This window comes from Cebus imitator, unplaced genomic scaffold (genome assembly GCF_001604975.1).
Source record: "Cebus imitator isolate Cc_AM_T3 unplaced genomic scaffold, Cebus_imitator-1.0 Scaffold61, whole genome shotgun sequence".
Classification (NCBI taxonomy): domain Eukaryota; kingdom Metazoa; phylum Chordata; class Mammalia; order Primates; family Cebidae; genus Cebus; species Cebus imitator.
Genome location: NW_016107376.1, coordinates 1,816,390 through 1,823,070, shown reverse-complemented (window position 1 = coordinate 1,823,070; position 6,681 = coordinate 1,816,390). Strand labels below are relative to the sequence as shown.

At 45.0% G+C, this 6,681-nt stretch overlaps 1 protein-coding gene across 10 annotated transcripts in view; it reads left to right on the top strand.

Annotated features, from left to right (window-relative positions):
- CACNB2 (calcium voltage-gated channel auxiliary subunit beta 2) overlaps nt 1-6,681 on the top strand; it is a 391,501-nt gene that overhangs the window by 326,492 nt on the left and 58,328 nt on the right. The window lies entirely within an intron of this gene.

Below are 6,681 nucleotides of genomic sequence, written 5' to 3'. Positions count from 1 at the left end.
TTTTTTTAAAGTAGAGACAGGGTTTCACCATGTTGGCCAGACAGGTCTTGAACTCGTGACCTCAAGTGATCCACCCACATCAGCCTCCCAAAGTGCTAGGATTACAAGCGTAAGCCCCTTTTCCTGTTTCTAGGACTTGGGGCGGATAGTTCGAACCCTGTAATACTAGGGTTGGTTCCTCTGGCACCCAGGCCCTATCCCAAAGCTCTCCAGGAGACCCCGGCCATCAGTCAATCATTGGCATACCAAAAGACACTTATCACTTTGGAGAGCATAAGAGTTTTAGGAGCTGCATTCAGTAAACTGGTATGCAGACCAAACAAGCATTTGTTACTATATCACAGTATCACAGGTGCATTCTGGTGGGCTTTTTGGATTTGGGGACCTCCACTTCCTGAGGAGAAGTAGTTCCTGGCTTGCCTCCTGTAGCTTTTAGAGGATAGAGGAGGGCAGGCCCTTGCCCCCAACACAGGGCTTAGTCTGTTTCTTCTTGGGAGACAGGGCATTTGTTATTGACATATTTTATTAAAAGTTAACAAATCCAATTCTCATTAGACCCAAACTTTGGCCAGAAAACGGCGGACTTGAGGAAGGTTCCCTGACCCAAATAAAACAGCAATATTACCATTTGTTGTTTCTTTTCTTACGCTTAGCCCGTTCATTCTTCCGCCAATATTTTAACATGAGACCTAAGGGACTATTAAAAGGAAAGTTACTATCGTCATGAGCTTTATCCCTTTTATTTCACATCATACTTGGGGTGTTTCCTATCCTGGAGGTTTGGGGTGAGGCTCGGTCCCTTGCACTGGAGATTTCTTGCCTTCCCTTCTCTAGAGGCTCAGCCTCCCCCCTCACTGGAGGTTTCTTACACTCCTCTCCTTTCACTTCGTTCTTCTCTGGCCACTTCCCTGGTGGGAGTATTTCAGTTCCCTCTTAGCATTGGTGTGTCAGTATAAGCTCCATGACAGAAATCCACATGAGCCATATGAGGTGACCACAGAACCACAGATCTGGACTCCACACTCACTTTGTGCTCAGGTGCACATCTCATTCACACACATTCAACCTCCAGATGTCCCAAGCAAGGAATACTTCACTGCCCCACAGCTTTTCTGACCTTGGCCCCAGTCACCAAGGAAATACTTCACCAGCCTCACGGCTTTTCTTACCTTGCTCTGTGCACAGGAGTTACTGCTGGCCACAGTATCTATCTGTAGGCATCTTCTTCCCATGTTGCTGAGAGTCTAGGTTTATTTGTCATGCTGGGTGGGTCTTGATCCCTTACTCCTGAGACCACTGCAACAAGGCAGCAGGAAGCGTCTCCTCAGGAGAGATGCTTAGAGACTCTTCCCTGGAGGAAAGTAGGATCCTGGACGTGCCCCCAGACTGTTGGAAACAAATGCTTGGTGCCACAAAGAAGTAGCACTCAGGCAAAAAGTGTTCTCTGCAAGGCAATTTACTTCTGCAGAAGGATGCTGCCTGCATCCATCATGATCACAGGAGCACACTGAACAAAGGAGAGGAGAGGTTTTTATCCCTAACGCAGTTCCTGTCCCTGTGTCCTTCCCCTATTGGCTAGGCTTGGACCACACAATCTAAGCTGATCTTGGTTGGCTAAGGCTTAAACTTTTCTAAACATGGTTAGCGTGCAATTTGTAAGAGAAAGAGGAGGTAGGAATGGTCTGTCCATTATGGTACAAGTCATGTCTGGACATGTCTGGGGATGTCAGGGTGCAGCTAGAGTGGGAGGGTGGTTTGCAGGCTGGAAACAGTATAAGGAGGTTGGGCTTCGGAGCAAAGGATAAGAACATTACACAATTAAACCTTTTAAGAGGAATTTATCATCCCTAAAAGCCCTGTAAATGTTTGCCAAAAAAGCAACTCACAAAGGACAGGTTAATTGGAGAAAGGGTGTACGAATGTATTTAACGTGCACACAGGGAGAATCTGAGATTAGTTTTCCCCCAACAGAGTTCAGAAGCTTATACCAAATCCTGGTCAAACAAGTTACGCCAGCAGGAAGAAGACAAATTCTGTTGAAGGGATTACTAGGGAGAATGAACGGATCCAGGTACAGAGACACGTTTGTAAATAATCTCTTGACAGTTCAGACGCCATTACATTCTTGGTCTTAACAGGGAGGGGAAGCAAAAACCATTAGTCTCTTTGGTGCCTCTGGGTTCTGGGCAGATACAGGCCTTTGCTGTGGGAGGGATGTGGGGGATCTTGAGGTGGCTTCTTCACTTCAACAGGCCGGTATTCTGTATTTTGAGGTATTATTTGCTGAGCCCAACTCTGTTGGGGGATAAGTAATCTGAGATTCTCCCAGTGTGCCTGTTGAATATACTTGTTCATCTTTTCTCCAATTAACCTGTCTTTTGTGAGTTGCTTTTCTGGCAAAGTTTCTGAGGGTTGTGAGGAATAATAAATTCCCCTTCAAAAAATTTACTGGACACACACCAGGAGTAGGTTTAGGAGCAGAGGTTTAACAGGCAAAAGAAAGAGAAAGGAGAACAGCTCTCTCCCTTATGAGAAAGAGGGGCTCCCAAAAGGAAACAGCCGGCCTGCCCCAGACCGCACTAGGTTTTACGGACATGCGTGAGGAGGTGGGGTCTGATTTACATAGAGCCTACAGGTTGGTGGAACCAGGTGTGAAGTTTACATAGCGCTCCCGAAAGGCTGGTTGCCCCACCCTAATCTTATTATGCAAATAGAGTCTTTGCCTGGCTGGCGTCCTGTTGTCTTCTCCTTACTGTCCATGCGGTTTGGCAGAGAGAAGGGAAGATGCAGCCACCACGTTGAACATGCCTAGTCCTCAGCAGCCTTTCCTTTTGGCATAGTTGCTGGCATTCACCCGTGCAAGCCGCCAGCCTCCCTGTCTATGTCTGCAGCTCTATTTAACAGGCTGCTCTTTATTAGAAAATGATTTAGGGGCTGCTTTTCATTAAATGGAAAACCTGACCGAGGAGCCCTACAACCTTACTATCTGCCTAAGTAATTTCTAAGTAATTTAACTCCCATATCAACTCCACAAGGGAGGGGATGTTAGCTGGGAGGCCAGTGATGACGGTATCCCTGTTTTTACGTATATATGACCTACCTGGGAAATTCCTCTTTCCACCAAGAGGAGCAGTGAATAGATACGAAACTGGCCACTTTCTAACTGGAGGCAGACCGTAGGAACACACAGCAGAAGGCAGGAAGCAGAAGGGCCGCACAATTAGAGAGGAAAGAACCTTCGCAGATTCCTCAGTACCTGGCATCAGGTTTTTAAAATAGAGACCACTGAAGGAAAGCAACCTTCTTTGTATAAAACTGATAAAGTGTATATTTACAGTGAGCCTCAGGCAACTGCAGACCCGCTGCCATGAGTAGCAGGGGCCCTCGTAGACAGACAAAAGCCGCCATCCTGGGCACAAATGGACCAGTTGAGCCCAGACGTGAGAAAGAGAATTCTGTTTCGGATTAGGATAGAGGATTTCTGAGCCATCCAACCATAAGAAGGAACAAGTCACAAATAATATAAAACCCTGCAATAAACCATTTATAATTTACTTACAGATCATTATTATGCTTATGTTGTAGCAAGATATGTTGCCTATGGGTTTTTGTTCTATAATGAAGGTTGCATTTATAATCGTTTTGTTGTCGACAGTCAAGATCCAGACTGAAAATTCCCTCCAGGGCTATCAATCACAGCTCTCTGGAGTTCATAGTGGGTCCACCCATTAAGCAGAGACCTGTAGAAAAAAATCTCCTTCAAAGCATTTTCCTTCCTGGATACACTACAAATTACTTCTATTTATCAGCCTAAACAATCATGGGAAACCTTACATAACACCCAAATTTAAATAAAATGAGCAAGACACACAAAATGAAAGAAGGAAATTGTAGATTATTCCTTTATTACTGCTTTCTCCAAGTTCTTTTTCTTTTGTTTTTTGCTCGTTTGTTTGTTTTGAGATGGAGTCTCACTCTGTCACCCAGGCTGGAGTACAGTGACTCAATCTTGGCTCACTGCAACCTCTGCCCCCGGGTTCAAGCGATTCTTCTGCCTCAGCTTCCTGAGGCATACACCACCACACCCGGCTAATTTGTATGTATTTTTAGTAGAGATGGGGTTTCACCATCTTGTTCAGGCTGGTCTCCAACTCCTGACCTCATGATCCACCCGCCTTGGCCTCCCAAAGTGTTGGGATTACAGTCGTGAACCACCGTGCCCAGCACTCCAAATTCTTTTATTACACATTGGAGAGGGATAATCCTAAACATCTATGACTGCTAGTGTACTTAATACTATTGTTATGGCTGATGTTCAGCATTTCATTTGAATAGTAGAAAAATCTGATTTTGTGTGATACACATTATCCACGAATAATATCCTAACCCCGCAACCAACTGAATGGACCCTTCCTCTTAGCCAAGAGAATTCTAAAGCAAACCTGAAACACCAGTTCAGGCCATGATGGGAATGGTGGTTAGACATTCCTCTCGTTTGGATGCAGGCACAGCTGACCAGTATTACATTAAAACAGAGACCTTAAGACCAATAGAAGAGACTCTTTTTAAGCCTTAGAAGAAAAATTTATTCTCTATTCCCTCTAATTGATTCCAATTGCCAAATCAAAAAGTCTCTCTCTCTCTCTCTCTCTCTCTCTCTCTGTCTCTCTGTCTCTGTCTCTGTCTCTGTCTCTGTCTCTGTCTCTGTCTCTGTCTCTCGGCACCCACCACAACACCAGGCAAACTTTTTGGATTTTTAGTAGAGACAGGGTTTCGCCATGTTGGGCAGGCTGGTCTCAAACTCCTGACCTCAGGCGATCTGCCTGCCTAGGCCTCCCAAAGTACTGGGATTGCAGACATGGGCCATCATGCCTGCTCTGGGGTTTCTTTAGTCAAAACCTTTAGAGTTACTACAAGTTATTCTCAGTTGATCTGTAGAAGTTCCAATGATAACTCTGCTTCTAAATATGCACCCCAGTCATAGTTGAGCATCTGCCATTTTAGAAAAGCTTTCATATATGCAGCTGATCTGTGCCTTCCTCCAGTGTCTGCCCTTTGGACCTTGTTTATTCCCCTTCAAGCAGAGCAACAATTGATCCAAAACTTTCCTTCAGAAAGTCTGTCAACACTGAAGTAAGGGCAGCAGCAAAGGTTTTAAGGATTTCTAGAGAGTGAGCGGCCACACGGGCTTCATGTTCAGCACTCACCACCCACAGCTCTCTGCACTAATCTAATCCCTGCCAAAACATTTGGTTTTCATCATGGAGATACTCAGCTCCATCGTTTTGGTTTAAGAAAACCAAATCAGGCAGGGCTTAATGGCTCATGCCTACAATCCCAGCACTTTGGGAGATGGAGGTGGTTGGATTGCCTGAGGTCAGGAGTTCGAGACCAATCTGGCCAACATGGTGAAACCCCATCTCTACTAAAAATACAAAAATTAGCTGGGCATGGTGGCTCATGCCTGTGATCCCAGCTACTTGGGAGGCTGAGTCAGGAATAGCTTGAACCCAGGAGGCGGAGGTTGTAGTGAGCTGAGATGGCTCTACTGCACTCCATCCTAGGCAACAAGAGCAAAACTCTGTCTCAAAGAAAAAAATAGGCTGGGCTCAGTGGCTCACGCCTGTAGTCCCAGCACTTTGGGAGACCAAGGTGGGTGGATCATGAGGTCAGGAGTTCGAGACCAGACTGGCTAATATGATGAAACCCCATCTCTATTAAAAATACAAAAAAATTAGCCAGGCATGGTGGTGCGTACCTGTAATCCCAGCTACTCAGGAAGCTCAGGCAGGAGAATCACTTGAACCCAGGAGGTGGAGGTTGCAGTAAGCCAAGATTGGGCCACTGCCCCCCAGCCTGGTTGACAGAGGGAGACTCTGTCTCAAAATAAATAAATAAATAGTCTAAAATAAATGAAGAAATAAACATGCCAAAATCTGTATAACTTCTGATTTGTATAACTTGTGATCAGTCTGTGAACTTAGCTAAAACCACAGCTGTTGCAGTGGAATAGAAAGTGAAGATTACTGAATTAACATAAAATACGTGTCTTCCTGTGCTTGTCAGCATGTACTTTGTAAAGGCCTTCCTGGTGTTTGTTTAGAATGCTTCTTTGGAAGTTGTTTGTAGTGTATAATTTTCTAAATAAGTACAGAATAGACGTTTTATAACAATTTTAATGCCAGCATCAGTTTAAAAGGGATACTGCTGTTGGATTCTCTTAACCCTTTCATTACTGTTTTTGCCACAGAATACAGTTACTGAGTGGAACCATGGTGGCAAAAGTTAAAACAACTCAGTGTTCAAGGTACCGTGAATATTTGCTGGGCCACATTTTGTGGGCTGAGACTCTTCAAAAAGTGATGCCACTGGTGTCTGGCAAGATAGCCTTATATCAGACTGCTTTTTGTTTTATTTTTGGAATTTTTGCACTTTAAGAAAAATAAGGCCAACCACAGTGGCTCATGCCTATAATCCCAGCACTTTGGAAGTCCAAGGCAGAAGGATCACTTAAGGTCAGGAGTTTGAGACCAGCCTAGCCAACATGGTGAAACCCCGTCTCTACTAAAAATACAAAAATTAGATGGGCGTGGTGGCGGGCGCCTGTAATCCCAGCTACTCAGGAGGCTGAGGCAGGAGAATCAGTCGAACCTGGGAGGCAGAGGTTGCGGTGACCTAAGA